Here is a 26,012-nt window from a genome sequence, read left to right on the forward strand (position 1 = left end):
AGACTTTGGTAAGTAATACATCTTACATTTTTCTGGAACAGAAGTAAAAACAAAATCTACCAATCTGAAAACTCAGTACTCCTAGAACTCAGTGGTCATGGATCAGGGTTAAAAGTTTTCATGTCTCTGGGGAGCCTTTCTCTAGGCTTATATGGATTTCACCAAGAGAAGTTGCCAGGTCAGGGGACTGTCTGGTTGCTTTGCAGCATGGCACTCTCCTGAGGATGAATTTGAGTTCTTTGGTGTCATGGGCATAGGGTTCTGGAAAGGCAGGCAGGTAGAACTAGTGATGGTTCTATGGTGTATGGGCGCTGGGCAAGTGTCTGGGTGGAAGGAGACCCAATATAGCAGCCCCCATGGCCTATATTTTAGGCTTTCCCACCTGGGTTCTCCCAGCTGAGGACAGAAAGGGGAACCATTTCCCAGAATCTTCTAAGCTCAGTGACAAAGGCAACTGAGATCTTACTGTAACTCTGTAGATTCCAGAGCCTGCTTGACACAGGAGTGATTGGTCCATGACTTTGGCCTCTAGATCCGAAGAAGCAGTGGCAGGGCTGAAAGAGGAGGGAACAAATTGAGTGGCTGCTCAGCATTTGTTTTTTACTGATGGCCCGCTTGAATGAACAATTTCAAGGTAGAGTTCATTATGTTGGATGATGATGGTACTCTTGGTAGTAAATTGCTTCACAATGTTGGGTCTGATGAACTTCAGTAGAAAAGCAATCATCTTTACTGTCCTGTATATCTAGGATGAACAAATTAAAAAAAAAAAGAAAAAAAAAGAGAAATCATTTTGGATGCAATTATAATAAATCTAATTGGTATGAGTAATTCATTAGATTAAGTAATTAATTAATTAGATTAAGCAGATTAAGGTTAAAATATTTCACAAAGGCTTACTCATTATGAAACACCAGATTCTCTGTTTCCTTTGTGTATATGAAATCCCATGATCACAGTGCTTCTTCAGGGCATGTACCTTTGCTTCTACAAAGGCTTAATTCATTATCCCAAATCACACCAAAGGCAATGCTGCAACCGAGTCCTCTGTTACGAGAAAAGATGGAAATCAATTCTCCACTCTTGATTGGAATTCTCAGCTACCTGTTTTGTTTCTCTACTGATGAATTCCTAAATTATAAGGACTAAGGGGAATAGAGAGGTGGGGTGGGGGGATGGAAAGCTATACTCTTCAAATATCAAAAAACCAAATATGGTTCAGATTTAAATTTTTATCTCAACATTTAATATATTTAAATGTGATTATAAATTTAAAAATTTTAAGTCACAGCTGGTGGACATTGTTCAATCTGTGAAGTGAGAACAAAATTCTTAATTTTGAAAATTATGTCTTAGGATTCTAAAAAACCATAGGTCAGTCCAGCATAGTTGTGTCACACACTTGTCATCATAGCTACTAGGAAGCTGAGGTAGAAGGAATAAAAGTCTGAAGTCAGGTGAGCGACTAAAGGAGACTCTCTCTCAAAATTATAAAAAGCCTGGAAATGTAGCTTTGTTCTAGGGACCTTGCTTCAATTCCCAGTACTGAAGAAGAAAAAAGGAAATATGAACAAAGTAACAACAGTTCCTGAAACATAGTACAACAAATAACCTTTGTGAAGGTTTGATCATTCTTACATGATCATACTGCTTATTATCCTAGAAGCATAACCCCAATGTAGAAAAAAACTGTGGCCCTTTAAAACATCTCCCTAATGTAAAAGAATTTTTCACATTTCACTACCAGAGCCCCTTTATTGGTATTTTATTTGAGCCACAGAGCCTTCCTAAATATCCCAGGCTTTCTAAAACTTTCAGTCCTCCCACCTCAGGCTCCTTAATAGGTGTGATTAGAGGTATGGACCACTGTTGCAAGGTTACCAGAAATTGGTTATTAAAAAATTATTAGAAGCACACATATATTTAAATCTTATAGAAACACTGGCCCCCCTGTTTCATGATCCCTTCAATGTCATCAACTCTGCATTATTATTCAATCCAGCATATTATTCAATCAAGCATATCTCAGCCAGTTGTTATGAAAAGAGCTACATGTATGGCATGATCTCTCTCAAATGTAGAATTTTATAAACAAAAAGTTTACTTGAATGTAGAGTAAGGATTATTAGGGTCTAGGAAGGATTGAGGAGAAGATGAAAGACAAGTTGGTGTAAGTGACCAATGCCCTCGGTATGAATGAAGATATAACATGAACCCCTTCAATGTTTGTTGTATATATGTCAATAGATACATTTTTAAAGCAATACAAAAAATGAAGATGAATAAAACTAATTCTTTTCTCTCCTGTTGGAGCAGGTACAGAATTCTGTAGTCCTTGAGTTCTACCTGGAAAGGGACCACAATGTGGGGGGAAATTCCCCCACCTTGGGAAAGCCTTGAGAAAGCAAGAACCAATCCACTTACCTGAGGGTTGCTGAGCAGGATCCTTAAAGTCACAGAAATGACTTCCTTTATGGATAGGGTTGGAGGCTTCTGTATAAGCACCTATCAGGTCTTGGAATCCCCAAGCTACTGCAGATGAGGTCCTAGTCCCAAAAGATCAGTGCATGCAAAAGTACAGAAGGGAATATGAGCCTGTTTGACACCACATATGTCTCCCAGGGGCATTCCCACAGCTTTTTTGGTCTCCGAAACCCATTTCTATTTCAGATCCACTGCCCTGGGCCGCCAGCCCCACACAGGAGCCCTGCAGATTCACACCTTCCTTTTTTGGGTTGGAAGGTACAAGGTGGAGTGGTGCCCAAACTGAACCTGGATTATCTAGCTATAGTAGTGTCTTTGTGCAGGCAAACTTTCCATCTGTGCCCTTTGTATTCTAGACCTTTAGGAAGATTTTCAGATTAAATCAGCCTTCTTTGGTCTATAATAACATAATGAGATTTGTATTAATGGATTATAGTAATTGTGAGGGATTTTCTAAAAATATTTATTTAGTTGTAGATGAACACACAGTATCTTTATGTATTTTTATGTGGTACAGAGGATTAAACCCAGTGCCTCACACGTGTGAAGCAAGCACTTTACCACTGAGGTATGGCTTCAGCCCAGGGAATTTTTCTAAATGACATTTTATCCCCTCTTTAAATAAAGGAAAAAAAGATAAGTAGTTATTTCATGAATTTAGTCAGTTAGTTGTAAAGCAGAAGAGTAAAACCCTCAGTGAATGGGAAAACAAAAGCCCCTTCTTTTAACATTTGCCTTTAGGTTAAGCCCCAACTTTTGTCTTGCCATTTTCAAACTTAAGCTCTTACCAGCACCAGATTCTGACTTGGGCCCTGGCTACTATGATACTCCTATCATTCAGAATCCTATAAGTGAGTTATCATTAGGTCTATCATAGAAAGCATATCATATCTTATGAAAAATTGACATTTTCCCTTTTATCTTGTTTTATTCAGAGTGAGAAAACTAGAGGGAAATATGAAAGGCAAAGAGTAAAATATGAAAAAGATGGTCTCCTCTCAAGAATGAAGAAACTGGCAGGGGTTGTAGTTCAGTGGTGGGGGGCTTGCCTACCATGTGTGAGGCACTGGGTTGGATCCTCAGCACCACATAAAAAATAAATGAATAAAATAAAGCTATTGTGTCCATCTGCAACTAAAAAATTTTTAAAAAGGAAGGAACTTAAATTTGATTAATTATTAGAAGTGTTTGGATAAATGATCTGAACAATTTTTTTACTGTCATTAGATATAAAAAGACAGACTCTTGATCTCCCATTGTTTATTAATGTTCTAGGTTTATGAAAAAGTTTTTAGAAAATAGAAAAAGTATCTTAACTCATTGCTTAAGAGATCCTGACAATGCATAGAGTGTATTTATTAATCACTAAAGGCCACTGAAATGAAAACAATGTTACTGAGATGTAAAAAAATTTTCACTACCTAAAATAAAACTTTCTTTCCCAGCAACATCAATACCCCAGAGTATATCTTAACATTTGATAGGGTGGATGTTGGAGCATCAGGGTGCTGAAGACCAGTGTGCCTCACTGATCCAAAGCAGAATCAAGAGGCACAGGTTGTGTTGTCTTGCCTGCCTAATGGCTCATTCCAACCACGCCTATTCACACCTCACCAAGCAAAGATCTTCACTTCTTTTCAGTGGTGGTAGGTGTGCTGCAGCATCCAGCAACAGCATCCTGTTTGTGAATGAAAAACAGATAAGGCTGTCTTAGCCTTCCCACTTTCTGCCCTGTGGGCCTGGGTCCCATTGGTTGTGGATTGTAGACTACTGAGTGCTGTGAGCTGTTTCCTGCTGGGAGGCCTTCACCTGAGAGCAGGCTGGAACTGCCCTCTCAGGCTCCCCACAGACCTACTGAATCAGAATCTCCTGTTAAAATATGAGCAGGTGATTCCTTTTGGCATTAGAGTTTGAGGAGCACTCTGGAAGTTAAAGATCGATTTTCTAAGGGTGTGGAAACCAGAATTAGACAGGTATCAGTATAGATAAGTAAATCAAGTCAAGTCACATCTAGGAGGCCAATTTTGAGTGAGTCTGGGAAGTGGGAGACTGTCCGTGAGGGAACTTATCAAGAACCTGCCCCTGCTCCAACCAGTTGTCGAAGTAACCAGTCTCAGAAAAATCTCTGCCCTACAAGGAGCTATAAGGTTGTTAGGCTGTTTTTCCTCTACTTGATCCTGCCCTTCCCCCTTCAGCCTACCTATTTCCCAACTTTTGGCCATCCCACCAAGCATTCCTGGGCCTAGTCATGACCACAGAAAGAGGAAAAATAAGGGGGGAAGGAGGACATCAAAGGAAGCCTAGGACATAGAAAAAGGACAGAACACCTGGCTTCTTGGGATACCAGGATAGCAGCTATGCCCCCTTTCTCCCTCACAAGAGTAGTCTTTTAAATAAACCCTGCTTTATTTGCTTGCCTTGGCCTGATTCTCTAATGTTCAAACTTCACCATGTGCAGAAGCAGCAGTCCTCATCAATAACCAGCAGTATCATATTTGGAGATTCTTATTTTGAGGAGTTTACCTCTATACTGAGGTAAGCTCCTCTCCATACATCCCACATCAGCTTGAGGTACATCTTTTTTTCTCTTATTTTGGAGGATGATGAGTACCTGTCGGCTATTTAAATGCAGTTAGTGCAGCCACCACTCTTTAAGACTAGGGTGAAATGTTTCTGGCCTAGGCAGCTGTTAATCACCTGTTAAAAACAGAGCAGGCATGATGGGGTCTGCTGAAGCCTCTTCCTACTCTTCTGTCCAGGCTCAGAGAGCAATTGGCTTGAGTACACAGTGTCCCTAGTCCCGATCTTCCTTGGATGTGTGGAAGTGAATGAAGGAGTATGGAACAACATGAGGAATTTCTGGCCTGAGATACACTCAGGAAAAATCCTAAGGTTCCTTCTCTGAAAATTCCTCCCAGCTGCCATAAGAGGTATAAAAGGTGATCCATAGATGAATGACACTGAGGGAAAGCCCCAATTACATTTGCCTCCATTTGAGCCACACAACACTCCCAACCCCATGTCCATTCCCTCCTGGATGCTCCCTTCCTTTGCAAATCAGAAACACTGGCAAACACTGGAGGAGGAGGAAAGAGTGGAGTGCGGTGGGGGGGCACTAGGGGCACCAAGGGGAGCACATGCAGTAGGGGGCCCAAGCAAGGGGCCTCGGTTTGACTCGACGACCCGGAGCGATGCCACTCGACGCCATGGCACGCCACGCAACAGAACTACGGACTCGCGCTAAGGGGCCCGGCCCAAGAGCCAGGCCCCAGGACTGGAGCTTAAAGCTCCATGGTTAGGGAGTACTGGCTTGGGTTAGGGGCAGCAGGCAAGGCAAGAGGGCAGGGGAGGGAAGGGAGGGGAATGAGCAGGCCAAGGTCAGCGCAGCACCCCCGTCCACTGCCAGGTGTCAGGCTGTGGGCAGCCAAGGGGGCCCAGGCGAGGGGCAGGCCTGTGTTTCCCCTAGGGAGCCTCCAGGGCACAGAGGCCAGCCCATTGCACTCCTCTGCAATCCATGGGAGTAGATCCTCCAGGCAGGGACCTGGAACCAAGCAGGGCCAAACAAGGGCCCTGGGTGTGGAAAGGCTGCCAGCACCAGCATGAAGCTGGGTGGCTGGCTGGGAGGGGTCCCAGGACCCACTGGAGGAGCCCTGGCTAGAGAGCCACGCCACCTAGGCCAAGGAGCAGGGAGAGAGCGCAAGGGAAGAGAGGGAAAGGGAGGAAGGGGCGGTAAGAGGAGGAGGAGGAAAGAGTGGGTTGGGGTGAGGGTGCTTGAGGGGCACCGAGGGGAGCGTGCGCGAGAGGGGGCCCAAGCAAGGGGCCCCCCGGTTTGACCCGACAACGCCACCCGACGCCATGGCACGCCACGCAACACGACTAGGAACACGTGCTCAGGGGCCCAGTCCAGGAGCCAGGCCCCAGGACTACAACTTAAAGCTCCATGGTTAGGGAGGTCTGGCTTGGGTTAGGGGCAGCAGACAAGGCGAGAGGGCAGGGGAGGGAAGGGAGGGGATCGCGCAGGCCAAGGTCAGCGCAGCGCCCACATCCACTGCCAGGTGTCAGGCTGTGGGCAGCCAAGGGGGCCCAGGCGAGGGGCAGGCCTGTGTTTCCCATAGGCAACCTTCAGTGTCTGAGGCCAGCCTATTGCCCTCCTCTGCAATCCAGGGAAGTAGAACCTAAAGATTGGGATGGGACCTGGACCACAGAAGGGCAAAAGGAGGGCCCTTCGTGTGGAAAGGCTGCCCGCGCCAGCATGAAGCTTGGTGTCTGGGTGGGAGGGAACCCGGGACCCATGGAGGAGCCCAGGCTTGGGAGAATCAGGTTGACCGGATGGTCCAGGTAGTGCAGGGATCCCACAGCACCAGGGCAACAGAGGGGAGGCTCAAGAGGAGGTGCCAGCAAGGGGCCTGAGATCCAGAGATGGGGACAGGGCCAGGGTACTGGAGATGAGTGATCTGGTACTACAGCAAGGAGCCAGGCCCAGGTCTGGAAAGCCAATTACCAGGGCCCCCATCAGGCCCAGGGGATGAGAGAAAGGGAGTGGAGACAGTGGAGCAGGTGGCACAGGGGGGAGGAAGGCTCAAGGCCCAGGTCCACCCAGGCACTGTCCCAGGACTATGTATCTAAGGAAAGGGTTTTTAAACCTAGACAAGTTTGGGAATCTATGGCCATAGAAGTTGTACACAATGACATCGTAATTTTGTGAGGCCAAGTTTTTAAGACCAGCCAGTAAACATGTGGGAATGGGATAATGGCACAGTACTGGTGCAGGGAATATTAAAAAGGAATTTAAACGGGTTTAAAGCAAGAAATCTAGGCAACTAGTGTAAGGAGCCAGTAACACCAAAAGGAAGAGAAGCTGGGCATGGGGGGGGGGCTTATGGAATATCTATCTGCAGCTTCCCCCAAAAAAGGTCACAACTCTTGCATTGCCCAGTCACATCGCCATATCCGGTGCCCACACTGACACTGTTAAGCTGGATCTTATTTCCTGCACACATACCTACTGTGCACCTATGTCCTTTCCTCATAACCCTATTTCTCACACTTGCATGGTAGAGCTGAGAGGCCTGATTGCCTGTGATGTTTCCAGGTCTGCTGCTCTGTCCAGTGTTCAGCCCCAGGTGTGACAGGAGCCCAGAAGTCCCATGACAATCCAATCTCAGGAAACCAAAAGTTCTAGGCAACCCCCTACCCCCACCCCACCCCACCACTATATGAAGGAAGGAGACTTACCATCTGAAGCAGGGACTTCCGGCTTGGCCACCAGTATAGCCCCTCAAGATGGAAAGTGCTTCTTCTTCATCATTTCAGTCACATGATTCTCACACATCAGGTACTGGCTAGGAATGGGTCAAACTGGCCCTTCCTGGAAGTCTGACATAGGAGACTTTCAGGAGCAAGTCTTCTGCTCAAACCTCAGTTTGTTTGTGTGAAAATCATGCAAACCCATAAAAAATACTGAACTGTTGACAAAAGGTTTACCTCTGTGGTCCCAGTTACAGTCACATATGAAATAACATTTCAGTCAATGAAGATTAGTTTATAAGTTTGTCCCATCAGACTAGATCGCCTAGTGATGTAGCCATCTTACTTTATGTGGGTACATACTCTGATGTTTGCATATGGACAAAATTACCTCAGGATGCATTTGTCAGAAAACATTTCATCATAGAGCAATACCTTAAGTGTGTGCCTGTGAACAAGCATCATTTTGTTCCTTTATATAAATTACTTTTACTATTATGCCTTACAATTAAAATTGTCCATTGTGCTCCAAAGAGAGGCTAAGGTAGAAAAGGTTCCTAAAATTTTACAGCCTGCTGCCTAAAGCTAGGAGTGTCAATCAGTGATTGCTTCCCTATCTTGTACCAGGCCTTGGTTTTTAATCACAAGAACAAAACAAGTCCTAGAGCCTTAGTCTTCTAATTCTACCAACAATATGGGGCCACCAAACAAGAACAAATTGAAGTGAATTTGCTCTTTCTCATCTCAGATGTGTATTTCTCTATGATAAACATGTCAATCCTGTGTTGAATTTATAGGATCAATTCCCCTGTTATAACCCTGCCCCTAATAACCGACCTCCCTCATGTCTCCTCTTTATTGAGTCTGGATTTCTTCTGATATTCTACACACTTGGACAATACAAAGTCATGCAACAAACTGCATCATGAAACTCAGTTATAACAACTACATTATGCTAAAATAGAACCAATAATAAAATCTGTTACTGTTCTTAATATGGAAAGCCCATGGTTAAGGCAACGCCACCATGTTCCAGAGGTGAATGTTCATGAGGGATCTGATGTTACCAGTGGGTTAATCAATTAGTTGGCTTAATAATTTGAAGGGACCACAGGGAGGTGGTAAAAAGTATAGGCATATGGGGCATGAATGGAGGAAGTAAGTCATTATGGGTTTGGCCTTGAGAACAGTATTTGTCCTTGGCCCCTTCCTCTTCTACCCTGCTTCCCCACTGCCAAGAGCTGAGCAGCTTTCTCTACCATACCCTCTGCCATGATATTCTGCCTCATTTGGGTGCCAGATCAATGGTGCTAATTGACCATGACTGAGTCCACTGAAACCATGAACCAAAATAAACTGTTCTTTCTCCAAGTTGTTCTTGTTTAGGTTATTTTGATCACAGCCATGAAAAACTGACATAGCATCTTTATATCTTTTTTAGAAATTTTTTTACTTGGCAATGGACGTTTATTTTAATTATTGATATGTGGTGCTGTGAATCAAACCCAGTGCCTCACATATGCTAGGCAAGCACTCTGCCGCTGAGCCACAACCTCAGCCCTGAAGTTATTTTTAAAAATATTTATCAAATATATAAAACCTCAATCATATAACCACAAATATTGACTTAAGAAAATTATTAGTTAAAACACCAGAAATGTACCACTTGCCTGGGACTCTGTTCCTCACCATTAATATCCTGGAGGCATCAACCTATAGGAACTTGATGACAAGTACCAATACAAAAGTATTTTATTTTTTAAATACATGACTGAAATCACCATTATTTTTAAAATAAAAGCATTCGGCTCACTTTTCTATGAAATCTTTATACTGAAAATATAAATGTTCCTCCTGGTAAGAAAATGTCCACCAAATGGCTAAAAACATGAACCCATAACAAATGTATTCCTTAAGTACATCTTATCTTCATTTTCCTTGGAAAACCTATATTCAACCATTTGAGTTAATACTCAGTGGAAACTAAAGTTGATCATTCTCTTCCATCTTATAGAAGATAACACTCAACTATTACTAACACTTAAGCATAAAAACCAAAGTTCCTAAGCACTATAACTATATGGAATACAACTATTTTACTTCATTTCGCAAATGTTGCTGGTACTTAACCATGTGCCAGACATTACAAATAACTTCTACTGAATTTCCATTACAGTCCTCACATGGGTCCATTATTTCTATCATTTTTGAAAACACACAAGTGACGAAAATTCTTATAACTCCCATATTAATATCATGTGGTCAATGCCCACAGGTCAAGTTCAAACTCCAAAGCAAGACAGATTACCAAGAGACCCACAAAGGGGTCGGATACAGGAAAGAGGGTCCACCTGGTTGCAGCTCGTTGAGCCAGGCACCCAACACCACTTCCCTTTCAATTCCCTCTTCCAGACTCTCTTTGCCCCCACCCACACAGCCCTGGGTGCATTTTCAGCAGCACTCACCCTAGGACTTTGTCCAGCAGGTTCTTCACCTCAGTACTCACAGTTTGTAGAGACCAGAAAGGGCACTGGCTGCAGCTGGGGAGATGCAGGAAGGAGGTGTGAAAAGTCCAGTTTCACTTGAAGGGTCAAAGCTGAAGGACAAATGCAAGAGCTCATGGATGCCAGGCCTGGGAAGAACCTCAGTGTCTAATGTACCATCCACTGCTTCCTCTCAAACATCCACCAAAACTTTGTAACTTACTGCATAATCTACTAATTTCTTTCCTATTGCCAATCTCTCCCCCACTAGAACATATACCCTGTTAAGGGCAGCATTTTTCCTGGTAAGGAAAATACTGAAGCAAGGTCCCTGCAGTCTAATTGAAAAGGATCATGTTATGATTTGGACATAAAGTGAAAACTGTTAATGCAGAACGATTCAAAGTTGAATGATTAGACTTAGAGCTGTGACCTAAATCAGTTCATCCTATTTTGAATAGAATAATTGGGTGGTAATCATACACAGGTGGGGTATGATTGAAGGAAGTGGGTCACTGGGTACCTATCTGGAATGGGTCCATATTCCCTATGGCCTCTTCCCCTTCCCCTCTTTCCATCTCCTGGCAACATCAATGGGGAAGCACTCCTCCATCATGCCTTTCCGCCATGACATTCTGCCTCATTTTGGGCCCAGAGCAATGGAGTACGTCCACCATGGATTGAACCTCTGAAACTAGTTTTCTTATCATGTACTTTATTGTTCGTGACAAAAACCTGACTAACACAGGCCACAAGCCTTGTCTAGGGGAGGTGAAGGATACAGGAATGCACAGACTAGAAAATGCCTCCTTGGAGGGCCAACCAGTAAATAATTCTGCCTGTAGGTCATCCAGTGTGCTCCACTACTCAACTATACTCCTGTGCCAAGAAAGCAGCCATGACTGTGTTCCAGTGAAACCTTACTTTGAAAAACATGTGGCAGGCCAAATTTGATGCACAAAAAAACCATTTCCTAAATGAAGTAAAGTTCAAGTACACAGAAAAATGCCATGATTGGGTTGGGTGGATCGGTCAAACAGAAACAACAATGGCAGAGGTTTTAACAAGTCTAACAGTGACACAAAAACCTGAAAATAATGCCCCAGGCTGGGAGTGGTAGCTCCTACCTGTAATTCCAGCAGCTCAGGAAGCTAAGACAGGGGGATTGTGAGTTCAATGCCAGCCTCAGCAACTTATCAAAGCCCTAAGCAATTTAATGAGACCCCTGTCTCTATGTAAAATACTAAAAAGTGTTGGGTAGGTGACTTGGTAGTTAAGCACCACTGGGTTCAATCCTCAGTACCTTAAAAAAAAAATTAAAAGATACCACATTCTTAGCTAGAGACAGGACCACAAATTTAAACATTAAGAACCTGAATCTAACCTAAATCTAATATCGACCTCACAGCCTCAGGAACATATTTTGTAAGGTCAACACCCACTTGAATTTATAAGGTCAACACCCACTTAAGAGTTCAACACAGGTACAACTGAATTTTATAACCAGCCTCATGGCGGAGCTAAAGGACACAAGCTTTCAGGGACCAGACAGGAGTACTGAAGAACATTTCTACTACCTGATGATACCTGCACCAATTACACAAAGTAGAAAATAGGAAAGAAAGGAAGAAAGAAAGAAAGAAAGAAAGAAAGAAAGAAAGAAAGAAAGAAAGAAAGAAAGAAAGAAAGAAAGAAAATGAAAATCCATCATTTCTCATTCTCATGAAAATCATTAGAAAAATCACTGAATCAGCAATAACCTCATATAAAAGTCCCTTTCAGGGCTGGGATGCAGCTCAGTTGATAGAGTGCTTACCTTGCATGCACACCATGTTGGGTTCAATTCCCAGCACCACCACAAAAAAAAAAAAAGTCTCCCTTTCACAACAGACATAAAATATTTAAATCCTCAGGAACAAACAACATAAAAAACATGCAGCTCGGGGCTGGGATTGTGGCTCAGTAGTAGCGCGCTTGCCTAGCAGGAGCAGGACCCGGGTTCAATCCTCAGCACCACATAAAAAAATAAATAAATAAAAGCATTTTGTTGTATCCATCAACACCTAAAAAATAAATATTAAAAAAATATGCAGAGGGGCTGGGGATGTGGCTCAAGTGGTAGCGCGCTTGCCTGGCATGCGTGCAGCCCAGGTTGAATCCTCAGTACCACATACCAACAAAGATGTTGTGTCCGCCAAAAACTAACTAACTAAATAAATAAATTCTCCCTCTCTCTCTCTCTCTCTCTCTCTCTCTCTCTCTCTCTCTCTGTCTCTCTCTCTCTCTCTGTCTGTCTCTCTCTCTCTCTCTGTCTCTCTGTCTCTCTCTCTCTTTAAAAAAAAAATATGCAGAGCCAAACTTCAGTAAGGGGCACATGTGGTGACTGCAGGGAACACATGCCCTGCATGGGTCAAAAAAACATTAATTTTGGAAACAAGATGTCATAATGAATGTTAATTTTAATCAATATCACAAACTTTGGGAGTAAGATAAAGTTGTTGGAAAATATATCTGAAGAGGTATGGGGAAGGGGGCCAACCTTGTAAAGACTAGCTGTGATATGTGGGAAGCAAGAGTGAATGCTTTGTCTATTTCTGAACTGCACAGTCTTGCAGGCAGGAGCAACCACACATTTTTTGGTTGGAGGGGGGTGGTGAGGGCAGTGCTGGGGATGGAACCCAGGGTCACTCTATCATGGAGCAACACTTGTGGCCATTTTGATTTTGAAACAGCATTTTGTAAGTTGCTGAGGCTGGCTTCCAACTTGCAAACCTGCTGCTTAAGCCTTCCCAGTCACTAGAATTATAGGCATGGGCCACCAAGCCAGTCAGGTTCTTCTTCTAAGAAATCATTTTCTCTACCCACTTACTCCTTAAAGCTCCTGGGTAGCCTTTTCAGACTCCAGAATTACAAAGGCTTGGAATAATGGCATTTTCTGTCCATCTGGTCATGGGTTGAGCCTGGAACCAGGGCAGAGGGTGGCTTGGTTTTGGTGCTAGGCCATACGTTATGTAACTATGAAATATTTCTAAATACTTCTAAAAGTTTGACGTTTTAGAGAGTTTTCCCTCCTTGCTAGAGCATGATGTGTTGCCAGACCTTATATGTCCCATCAGACTCCCCATGTATCAGCCACTGATCTAAACTACTGAGCTTCAGAAAAATCTCAACTCCATAGTTTTGCCAGACACCCTGAGAGCTTAGGTTAAGGTAGGGCCACCTCTGTCATGTGAAAGACCATGACACTTCTCTGAAAGCCTGGAGCCAAGCAGTGACAAGGCCTCATCAGCTGTGAATTAATCTCAGAAGCCTCATCCACCAATACCACCTGCTATCAACTAGTAATTAGAGACCTTACCTCTTATCCTGACTGTCCACCAAGGTGGTCGAGCTGGCTTCTTCAAGAACTGCTCCTTTACAGGAAAATCTCAGCTTCAAGGACTCTTTACTTTTCACAAAGCCTGTTTCCATATTAATTAAACAGTGGGCTTTAATAATTTTGGAAACCATTAATATGTGGTTAAAGTACTTCATCTACCAGCAGTATTCTATGAAGATTTTTCACATTATTCTCTCCCCTCTGAGCATGTATACCTACACAACAATTCTCACTGTATTTAAATAAACTCTGATTCAGCAAATTATCTCCTCATTTCTGTCATATACAACAACTGGCTGCCAGCAGGATTTCATAATCCATAGAGGTAAATGATTGAACAAGGTTAAATTTTTAATTATAATTTTAATGAAAACAGCCCGGGTTAGATCCTCAGTACCACATACAAAGATGTTGTGTCCGCCGAGAAGTAAAAAATAAATATTACAAAATTCTCTCTCTCTCTCTCTCTCTCTCTCTCTCTCTCTCTCTCTCTCTCTCAAATATATATAATAAAACACTTAGGAATAAACTCTCATGCAAGCTCTACAATTATAAAACTGCGAAACTTTCCTGAATTGATGAAAACTTCACCCAACTGGAGTCAAACCTCTATTTGCATAAAAATCATAAAGAAAATAAAAAACAAACGCCTAAACCTGGACCCAGAAAGTACCAGCCTGTAGTCTCAGCTACTCAGAAAGCTGAGGCAAGAGGACAACTTGAATCCTGAACTTTAGGACAACATAGGAAGACCCTCTTTCAGAAAAAGAAAACAAACAACAACAACAAATATAAAATAACTCTACTTTTGGAGGTGAGGGAATAGGATGAAAAGTTCCAAGCTAGCCTTCCTCTGTTGGGGTGCAGCGGAGCGGCGAAGGGGAGAAACCACACAAGAGACTCACTTCATGCAATCGCAAGGGGGAAGTTTATTGAGGATCCTGTTCCAGTGTGCTGGGACTCTGTGCCCACTCAAGAAGGGAGAGCGGCTCAGAGCCCAGAGCAGAGTTCAAGTGGAGTTTAAGTACACTTTTCGGAGAAGGTGGGGGGCTTTGCATACATCAGAACAAATCATCATGAGGCACGGGAAAATTGAACAACAATTCTGAAACATGATTAGTACATATATTGGCGGGAACAATCAGGGCAGGAATGATTGGTGTTCCTAGGTGGGGTACACATTCAAACTGATTTGTTTGGACCCTGAATATCTATGTGACAAACTGCACAGGGTCTTGAATGCTTACGTGAGGAGTTGCACAGGACCCCAGTCCATAAATCACTAAATGGTCAGTAGGGCCTTGTCCTAACTGCCTCAGGAATTTAACCCATGCTTTGCAGTTTTAGAAGCAGGTTTACAAGCCTGGTCCTTTACACTTTAACTCAGGCTCTGCGGCTTAGAATCAGCTTGGAAATTTTACCTTTACACCTCTAAAAAATTTAAAAAGGCTAGGGATAAAGCTCAGTGGTAGAACACCTCTGGGTCTAATTCCTAGTACCGCCAAAAAAAAAAAAGAACCAAAATCAATTATAAGAAAAGACTGGCTGGGCAAGGTGGCACACACTCCATAATCTCAGCAGAGCTCAGGATGTTGAGGCAGGAGTACAAATTCAAAGCCAGTCTCAGCAATTTAGCAAGGCCCTAAGCAACTTAGCCAAACCCTGTCTCTAAATAAAATATAAAAAACCACCTGGGAAAGTGGTTCAGTAATTAATCTCCCTGGGGTTCAAACCCCGGGACCCCCCAAACTGTAAAAAGACAAAAATGTTCTACCACACAGGTGCTGAACAAAATGCAAAGGAAGTCTACCTACCGAACCCACAGAAATGCAAAGACTCACAACCCTGTTGCTGGACCTTGGGTACTGACCCAGCGATTTCACTTCCACAAACTCATTTTGAAGAGTTAGGGCCAATTCAACAAATATATTCCACAAACTCACTTAAATAATGGCAAATAATGTGGGCGAACTAGTGCCTGAGTAGATCCCAAGTATTCCGGAGCACGAGCCTAGAGGATACCAATTTTAGGCCAATCTCAAGCAAGTCAGTGAGACCCTATTGACTCAAAATAAAAAGTAAAATAAATAACAAAAATGGACTGAGGGGGCTGAGATTGTGGCTCAGTGGTAGAGCGCTTGCCTACTATGTGTGAGATGTGGAGTTCAATTCTCAGCACCACATATAAAAAAGTAAAATAAGATTCATGACAACTAAAAATATATTTTGGAGATGTAGCTAAGCGATAAAGTAGTCCTAGGCTCAATCCCCATTAGCAAAACTAGTTTAAACAAACAACGGCAGACTACTATGAGGAAATATCAGAGCCTTGGCTCATTCAGGCTTCTAAAACAAGACTCCATGGCATCTCTACCTTGCAAACAATTTATTTTTACCGTTTTGCAGAAGTAGAAGTTGGAGATTGAAGACTGCTTCCAAATTGCTTAAGACACTTTCCTGCAGGCTCCTCACAAAAGGGAGAATCACTTTGGAACTTTCTTTACATAGCCACAGCTATATCCTGGGGTGTGGACTCCACCCCCAGGGTCAAAAGGTGGAAGGGTCCTCCCCCTAGGAGATAAGTTTCAGCACACTAATGGCACACTTCTGGCATCACCACTCCCTCAATAGGGTGGAGTAAATTAGTGTGCATCCAAACAAAATATCACTCAGCCTTTCGGAAACTATTAGACAATGAGGCAAACAAACTTTTCATGTTGTAAGACAACTAAGGAAATCCAAACACCACCAGTGTGACAATAGTAATGAATTAATGCTGATAGTCTTAACTATTTGTGAAAATTTAGCATTGAGAGATACACAATAGAACATTCAATGCAAAGGTTTTGCTGGCCATGCATGGAGAACTATTGAAGAGGTGAAAAGTGGCAAAAGCACAATCTCTCAACTTTTGTGAATATTGAAAATGCTCCAGGGTTTCCTTCTCAGTGAAGGAGCGCACGGCTCCTGCTCCTGCTCCCGTCATGATATGAGCCACTGGGTTCCATCCTCAGCACCACATAGAAATGAATAAATAAAATAAAGGTACTATGTCCATTAAAACTAAACATAAATTAAATAAATAAATAAATACAAAAGAAAGAAAATGCTTCACTAATTTTTTAAAAGTTATTCATGTTTCCATTTACTGATATGAAAAACCTTAAGACAAACTGTCACATAAGGCAGCAGGAAAAAAGCCAGGTGCAATGGCAGAGGCAAAGGCATGTAAGCCCAATGGCTCTGGAGGCTGAGGCTGCAGGAGTGTAAATTCAAAGCTAGCCTCAGCAACATAATGAGGCCCTAAGCAACTTTGCAAGACCCTGTCTCTAAATATAAATTTTAAAATGGGCTGGGGATGTGGCTCAGTAGTTAATTGCTCCTGGGTTCAATTCCAATTTATTTATTGATGCCAATAAATAAGAATCAAAATTTTAAAATACCAGGGAACAAAATGTGAGTTCATTCAGGTAAATTTATGTGTTATATGTGCATAGTAAACAGAAATCCAGGGTGATAACCTCAAATTAACTATGAAAATATTAGTACTGAAGTCACATTAGACTATGATTTCCATGACTACTTCCTAATGAGACATTTCTAGATCACTTGAATTTTAAAATAAACTCTGTTTTCACAATTTAGTAAAATAAAATTATTTAATTTTCTAAATGATACAGAGGCACAAACATTAAGAAGCTCTACTAAGGTCCTAGGGGCATAGCTCAGTGGTAGGGTGCTTGCCTAGGATTATGAGTCATATTTGATCCCCAATACCAAAAAGCAAAAAAGAACTATAAGGGGCCAACCAGGAGGAGATTAAAGCTGCAGACCTTAGGTCAGTTGAGGGTCACCCACAGAAAAATCCAAACAGCAAGGGGCAATAGAAGCAGATATCTTAACAGACAGTGGGCAAAGAAGGATAGTTCAGAGAACAACAGATCAATCAGAGTCAGGAGAGGTAGGGAGGGGTTGAGTGGGAAACCAAAGAATTCTGATTCTCCTTCACAAGACAAAAAAGACAAAGGAAAGAAAGAGCAGGCTGCTAAATTTAGCAACAAGATGTTGAGGACCTAAAGGGAGTGCTCAGCATAGTATTCTATGCAAATAATGTAAATGTCCAGAGGCACCCCCCCCTTCAGTTCAAGAGGAGTTGAAGCACAGATCACAATCTAGGGAGAGAGGGAATGTTCCCAGAACAGCCAGAACACCCACAGGTTTTCTAATAAGACCACAGCTCAGACCCTGAAGCATTGAAGTGGCACTCCCTCTCTCAGGAAGGTCTTAACTGGGCTTCCCCAGAAATCTCTACCATGGCTGATTTTATTACTGTCAGCAAAAGAGTCTCTGCAAAAGAGTGCAATGTAAATAAACTTCCTACATTCTTGTTGCCCTGTTTTACTTGGCCACTGGCAGAGAAGATAGCAGCACTCCAGGTTCTGGACACCCATTACTAGTTTTTCACAAACATATTCAGTATAGTACTTTGAAGAAATGTGCAAACAAGGCCTCTGGCTTTGAGCTGGCCTTCACAGAGATGTCTATATTTTTAAGATAAGTTACAATTGGGTTCCTTGGTAACAACTGGCAGGGAGAGTGTTACCGCTGTTGACCGGTGACGAGTTCTTGCTCCCTGATGTTGAAGAATAACACCAAAGAAGCACGCCGAGGCAAGGCAAGAGTAGAGATTAGAAATTTATTAAAGGACAGAAGAAAAGACTTCTTCCGGAGGAAGAAGGGGACCCAGAAGGTGGAATCCAGTTAGCAGGCAATGTGTTCCCCTTTTATAGGTTTGGTGATGGAATGTAGGTGGGAAGGGTTGGGACACAGGTGAACCAAAGAAGTAATCTGGGCATTTCCGAGTCAAGTTTGCTGTTCATTAACATTTCTTTGGGATGGGCTATCTCCAAATCTGTTGGGAGCTGCATCCTGGGCTTCATTAACATTTCTTTGGGATGGGCTGTCTTCAAATCTGTTTGGGGATGTTCATTAACACTTCTTCCAGGTGGACTTTGGCCTAGGTCCTTTTCGGAACTTCATTAACATTCCATGAGTTGTCCTGTTTTCCCTGAGTCATTCCCAGCATGGCCTTTATTTTAGATTTCACTCAATATTAGACCCGATTTACCTAACTACACTGACTACCTAACTTTAAATCTGGCTTCAAGAGGAAAAAAGGAAAAAAGAAGCTCTCCCCTTCTCAGGTGTTGTCCTTGAAGAGTTGACTTGCCCAAAACAGTGAAAGAAAAAGCTGCTTTTATGTGAACTTCTGAAGACTGTGAACTTCTGAGACCCTCCTCTTACATGCTGGGTATAAAACTCTGAAACTCCCTGAACTCGGGATTCAGGGAATTGATTGATTACAGCAAAGGCTGTACCCTCTGAACCTGGCTACAGCCAAATAAAACAGTTTCCTGCCATCTTCAGTGCCTTGCCTTGTTTGACCCTACAAGAGATCAACCTCTGTTGGGTCCGGAGTACTGTCCAAAGTAGTTGAAACTGAAATGAACCCGGGGAGACACCAGAGTAGTCTCCGTTCAGGGACAGCGAGCAGAGGGGAAACCATGACTCCCTTTTTGTTTGGTTTGGAATTATTGAAATTTTGGCGGTATAGAAATTCTGTCCTGGCCATGTCTGTGGGAAAGTGTGTTAAACTTTGTGAATGAGACAGACAAAGGGAAGGGTTCAGACTCAACCCAAGGGCCAAAGCAAGTGCAGAGTCCTGATCCTCGGTTCCGTGGCACCTCATACAGTCTATGGTGGAATTTCACCAAACAACATCCAGTTGAAAGCTCCAGGTCAGCGGTTGATACTGACTTGCAAGGCTAAGAGGGCCCTAAGTCCCCATGAGAGGAGTGGCAGGAGATGGACAAAGCAACGTTTCTCCTAAGTGTGTTTTGTTCTAAGTGTGCTCCACCGATGCTGGGTGGAACATGAAGGCACACTAAGGAAACTGAGCCTTCTGAAATGTGTTAGAAACCTTTAGAAGGTTTTCCTGGTAACTGTGGAGTGAAACTCACTCCACAAATATTGTGTACTCTGTGAATTAGAATGGCCCACCCAAGATGTGGGCTGGCCACCAGATGAATCTTTAGAAGAGAGAGTCATTTCTGAGGTCCTATTTATTGTTGTTGGAACCCCTGAACCAATTTGCTTATATTGATTGTTTGCAAGAGATAGTTCAGGAACAGCCCCCTTGGTTGAGAGCCTGTCTAGATGGACAGTCCAAGCTGATGTTCACCAGGAGCATCTCTAATACCCAGCAGAAAGGAGCTAAACAGAAAATCTGAGTAGGAAAGGGGAAGGCAAACAGTTTTTCTTGTGAGCCAGAAGATGACCCAATCCTTTATGTGCCACTCTACACAACTTTGCCAAGACCGCTGGGACAACAGACTCTCCTTTCAGGCCCCTTATCCTCAGAGGTAACACATGATGGCCCCCAATACTGGCTATTCCTTCCTCTGTGATGTCCTCAGAGCTATAGGCTTCCTAGGACCAAAGACTCTTTCACCTCCAAAGATGAAGGTAGAAGATCTGTCCTAAGACCATAGCCACAACTCAGATGAGAACTCTCCAGATTCCCCTGCAAGGGACTAAAGTGTAAAGGTAAAATTTCTAAGCTGACTCTAAGCTGCAAGAGTCTGAGTTAAAGTGTAAAAGACTGGGGATTGTAAGGTTTCTAAATTGAAAGGCTTGGGCTAAAAATAATAATATAATAGGCCAGGTATTTTAAAATTCCTCTGCTACCCGTGGAACCTGTAATCTCTGTTGCTGTTAGAACAATACCTGAACTGCCCAGTAAATATTTCCATTGATTCCCTGGTTGTTTTTTAGCTAAGGGCTCCAAATAGCTCAGACGTAAGCATCCAGGCCACAAAACCAATCAGTTTAAATGTGTACCCCACTCAGGGGTGACCAATCACCTCTGCCCAGACTGTTCCCGCCAATAGATGTACTAATCATGGCTCAGGGTTGTTGTTCAATTTTCCCGTGCCTCAAGATGATTTGTTCTGATGTATGCAAAGCCCCCCACCCTCTCCAAAAAGTGTACTTAAGCTCTGCTTGACCTCTGCTCTGGGCTCTGGGCTGCTCTCCCTTCCTGAGTGAGCCTTGAGCCCCAGCATGCTGGTTCAATAAAACTTCCCCCTGCAATTGCATGAAGCTGGTCTCTTGTGTGGTCTCTCCCTCCGACGGTCCGCCAGACCCTTACAAAAGGACATACCCATGTTGACAACAGGAAAATGTCTGAGTAAGACAAGGCAGTTTTATGTGCCAGCCTTTCACCACCACTGAGCTCATAAGCTGGAAAAATCATACTCCCTTCTACATGGAGAAAGCTTGGACCATGACTGATCTGATGCAGCCCATTATCCAGACCTAGGACGGGGCCTCAACAAAAAAGAAGGTCTCAAAATTAAGAGATGTCAAAAAGCCCTCATAGAAACTCTAAAAGAAAAGTAAAAAGAGAACAAAACACACTGTCTGGGCCCTGAGCCCCAGCCTAAGCCCAGCACATCTTCAGACAATCAGAGCTGAGATAAGCCTCCTGCTGCACCAGCATCTCCCTGTCGCACCCTCCATAGCCCTGAACATTTCTCTGGCAGGAATAATCAAAAGAGATGTGCCCAATTGACTCAGAGCTAAATGTCCAGGCCACCTCCACTGTCACCCCTCTTTCTGCCCAGAAGTGTCCGGGTAAGGAGGTGCACATACAAGTGTAACAGCCACAATGCAAGTTTGTCAGTAAAGAAATGCACAGGTGCAAGCAACAGGTGATCAATGCAGCCTTAGTGGGACAGGATCAGAGAGCCATTTGCCAAAAATTACCTTTCTAGAGGGCTTTACTAAGAAGTGTGCCAGTGAGTTGATTAAGGTGGCAACCACAGTTTTCATCAATCGAGATCCAGAGACTCAAAGACAGGCAGACCAAAAAGATGAAGAGGAGGATGGAACTTTTTACAGTGGCCCTCACCACAAACCCAGAGGTCACTCAAAGGGGGGGGTCTCACTATAACAAAGCCAATGGTCCACATGTTTATAAGGAAAAAAAGCATGGCCAGAAAAATGGGAAGCCTCCAGTGGCCCCAGCAGGCAAGCACCCACTGCCATGCTCAAATGCTAAGCCTTGAACAGAGAAGGAGTGAATATTTTCCTCCAGCCTTTGGCCCCAGCCCCTCCTTTCAGTTTCTTCCCATTTGCTTGGAATTTAATGATTGACAAATATGGCAGGGGTCCCATAGACACACAACTGCATTTGATGCTTGGGACCCAGCACCTCAGGAGGGCTCAGCTGCTGCAAGCCTCCAAATGAACCATGAATATGTTCATGTTAACAGCCGATAGTGGGCCATAGGGTGCTCACTGCAAAAGGACATGCCACCCTGGCTCCAACCCACATGCTGGGAGCCACCAGCAGGAAGGGCCACAGAGACCCATGCACCCAGGCATACTGAACAAAAACACAAGTGGGGCAGCTACTATGGACAATTAGAGAAGGCTTCCACCTGGCAGGAGGAGAAAGCCACACAGTCAAGGAGCAACACCTAGGTGGGCACAATGTGGCTGCCACACTGGGACCTGCACGGGACCACACTACTGCCCTTTATCCTTGGCAGACAGCCCATGACGAGATTGACATAAGTGGCTTTTACACAAATGATGTGCCAGATCATCAGTCTCTGTTAAGATTTACATTAGATTTAAGAGTTTGAGAATTTTAGCAGCCAAGATCCTTCACTGTGAAATAACAACAACAACAAAAAAATCCTGCATCTTAAAGCACCAGAGGCTCTATATATGCCTCCCTTCCCTAAATGACAGTTCCTCCCAGGTGCTTGAGTAGACCATCTTTGTGACAGCACTGGACTCTAACGTAAAAGTCCACATCTATCAAGAAAAAGTGAAATACCTTAGTCACCATCTGACTCAGCAACAGAAAAGAACAACCACTGGGCCTCAAAAGAAACAGGAGATCTGCTCAATTCCAGTCCCTTCAACCTGCCATCAGATTAGAGAATCCTTGGGGGCTACTGAGTTCAGCCATATATGGATCCCCATCTTTCAGTTAAGACAAAACCCCTCTATGAAGCCACAAAGAGTGGAGAATGGGATCCTCTAATATGGGGGCCAACTAAGCAAAAGGCCTTTGAAGATATTAAACAAGCACTCACAGGTGCACCTGGATTAGGGCTCCCTGACCTCACAAAGCCTTTCTTTCTGTATGTCCATGATAGGTCTGGAGTGGCTATGGGAGTTTTGACTTAGATGCTGGGGACATGGAACCGTCCAGTGGCCTATTTGTCTAAATAGCTGGACTCTGTAGCAGAGGACTGGCCACCTGGTTTACGGGCCCTTGTAGCCACAGCTCTTCTGGTACTGGAAGCTGATAAACTGGCCATGGGACAAGAGCTGGTTGTCAGAGTTCCTCATTCAATTTTGACATTGTTAGAATATAAAGGACACTATTGGTTGGCTAATGAAAAAATGGTCAAATATCAGGGCATTATATGTGAAAATCCACGTATCCACGTCAAGGTCCTCAGAACTCTAAACCCAGAGAGTTGACAGAGAGGCCAGGTTACCTATCTGCAAGAAACGGGAAGAAAATCCAGTCCCAGGTTTAAATGCTGCCCTTCTGTCTGGCTGACTAGCTAACAGAATAGGAGCCAACATACTCCCAACATGAAAGTAAGTGATTTAAGACTGAAAAAAAAACTTTTCTCCTAGGTGAATGGTGGAGATTTTCTGATGGCTGGAATAGCCATCCCGGAGATTCTAGCCCCAGCCTTTATCAGACAGTTTCGCAGGAAAACATGTTGGACCTATGTTACTACTGATGAGTCCTTGCTTCTGCAATGCTGAAGTATAACACCTGAGAAGCACACCCAGGCAAATTTAGAGTGGAAAGTAGAAACTTTATTAAGGACAGCAGAAAAGACTTCTACCTGGAGGAAGAAGGGTACCCAAGAGGTGGAATCTTGGAAGGGATTATAGCTAAGGTCTTCTTCCATCTTTCCCACATTTCTGTCCTTTGTTCTGTTTTCTTGAAGTGATAGAATGTAGGTGAGCAGACTAAATGTGAGGGGTAGATAGGCCAGAGGAGTAATCTGAGCAGGAAGGGCCTGGGGCTGCCTTTGATTAGCACTTCCCAGTTGGCTGGGAGCTGCTTCTTTAACATTTCTTTTGAGTGGGCTCTGGGCCTTGGGAATGTTAACATTTCAATTTCTCCAAGTGCTGCTCTGCTTCCCTGGGCTCCATTCTCAACATTGCCTTCATTTTTTATTTTACTGGATATTAGACCCAATTTACTAACTACATATATACTTATCTTTAAACGTGGCTTCACATACAGCACTTGAGACAGTTCTGAGTCGACAATTCTATGTCCCCTGGCTCACAAGCAACACCTGGATGATCTGCAAACAATGTGAGGTTTGTGCTCACAACAATCCTTGTCAGGGGCCAGAGCTCCCAACAGAAATCCAAACTATAGGAGGAGCATCTTTTGAAGACTTGGAAGTAAACTTCACTGAACTACATGCTCAGGGGGCTATAAATAACTTTTGGTTTTTGTGTGTTCATACTCTGACTGGGTGGAAGCCTTTCCCACCTGCACTGAAAAGGCTAGGGAGATACTAGGATGCTTCTCTGGAAAATTATTCCCACATTTGATGTCCCAATAATTGTTGGCTCAGACAATGGGCCAGCTTTTTGACAGAGGTGATATGATTACTGACCAAAAGTGTAAACATCAGATGGAAGTTACATACTGTGTATAGACTTCGGAGTTCTGGATGAAAAGGACTTTAAGGTTCAATTGGATAAGCGGTTTCAGGAGACTCACTTACATTGTGATGAACTTCTCCCTATTACTGTTAGACAGGACGCAAGAAAAGACCACTGACTTCAATTAAAATCAAATTAAAGCAAGCTTATTATTTCGACCGGCCGGATTGCCTTTTTTTCCCCAAACGGTGGGAACAAGACAGCAGCCCCACCTTTCCTACAGCCCAGCTTTATATCCCAGAAGGTTACACAAAGGGGGGGTTACAGATAACAGAACTCTGACAAGCATCACACTAATGGTAGTTTACATTTTTTGCTGGCCCCAACATCAGAATTTATGAAGACCATTAGAGCCTCAGAGAGGGTCGTTGTCTGACCATGGAAGGCCAATATTTATGAGGTGTCACTAAAGTTTCAGAGAGAGCTGCTGTTTGGTCAGAGAGCCAGGCATGGGTGAGTTCAAGGCATGGGCAGGCATTCCAAGCAGCTTCATAGGCTGCAGTAATTTATAGTAAAGCCAAAATTAGCTTTTCATGGCTTTGTGGCAAGATGGCTCCCAATTTAATAAAAGATCAGGTTGGGTCTATCATTCCCCCCTTTTCTTATGTGTCCCTTTCAAATCTTTGATAGGGTAGGAGAAGAGCACTGAGGGAATTTTAATCCCTCAGGTTAACAGTCTCTAAATTTTTAGAACTCACCCCAAACTGGTCTCCCTGATTTTACCTGACTTAATTAATTACTTATATTGATAATCTATTTATTTTTGGCTCCATTGTTGTAAGAAGACAGGCGTCACTCATTTTGGCTTCTTCTGAGGTGAGAGAGGGTGACATGAGGGGGCAAGGCATGAGGGACATGAGTTGCCTTTTAGAAGTCAGTTGAGGGACATGAGTTGCCTTTTAGAAGTCAGTTCGGTTTGAAGTCTGGTTGGGGAAGAACAGTTTGTAAAGTCATCTGGGGATGGGTGCTTCTATGAGAGAAACAAAAACCATGAGTACTGAGTAAATGTTGCAGCAGCTGGAACGTGTCACTGTATAGAAGTTCCCTCACCAGGCTTTAACATTTCCAGTTATCAGGCCTGTAAATTTAACATTTAACTTTTAGTGTTACAGATGTCCTTCCCCATAAGATACAGTTTAATAATTTAATCTCATCTGATTTTGCAAAATTTTTTTACTAGTATGAGCTCTGTGTCTAATAGAGAAACCTTTAATTCTGTTACTCAGGACTGGATAATTATACTAGCAAACACGAAGCCTACCTGTGTACGTTAGGAATATCTGTAGGCCTTAAACTAAAAACTTTTGTCTCTGGCAGCTCCTCTTGATAGTCTCTTTTTATAGTTATCAGACATTTCTGTCTGAGAATCCTTCTTTGTAGCCTCCAGTCTTACTTATTTTGGGAGGCTAACATAAAGTGTATACTTTAAATAATAATAATAATTATTATTATTATTATCATCATTATTATTATTTAAAATGCCCAGGAATGGCTGTATTTTGGTTTTAACTGTCTTTGCTAAGTGTTTAAGATGAAGTAGTCAAACTGACTTTTGTTTCTATCTATTGTTAACAGTAAGCTGAGCTTTTATGGGAGTCATTCCTGGGGAAACTTCTCAGTTCTGCTAGTTCCAT

General features: G+C 43.2%; 1 long non-coding RNA gene across 9 annotated transcripts in view; it reads right to left on the reverse strand.

Annotated features, from left to right (window-relative positions):
• LOC144364913 (uncharacterized) overlaps positions 1–26,012 on the reverse strand; it is a 70,102-nt gene that overhangs the window by 24,564 nt on the left and 19,526 nt on the right. For 6 of the 9 annotated variants that reach the window (XR_013423037.1, XR_013423046.1, XR_013423042.1 and 3 more), the window contains exons 2-6: positions 13,573–13,675; positions 7,720–10,327; positions 2,425–4,162; positions 901–1,047; positions 467–745 (exon numbers count right to left, since the gene is read on the reverse strand). This is a non-coding gene — a long non-coding RNA (uncharacterized LOC144364913). The remainder of the gene's footprint in view (positions 1–466; positions 746–900; positions 1,048–2,424; positions 4,163–7,719; positions 10,328–13,572; positions 13,676–26,012) is intronic. The other 3 variants (XR_013423040.1, XR_013423038.1, XR_013423039.1) reach the window with 3 other exon arrangements.

This window comes from Ictidomys tridecemlineatus, chromosome 1 (assembly GCF_052094955.1).
Source record: "Ictidomys tridecemlineatus isolate mIctTri1 chromosome 1, mIctTri1.hap1, whole genome shotgun sequence".
Lineage (NCBI taxonomy): Eukaryota > Metazoa > Chordata > Mammalia > Rodentia > Sciuridae > Ictidomys > Ictidomys tridecemlineatus.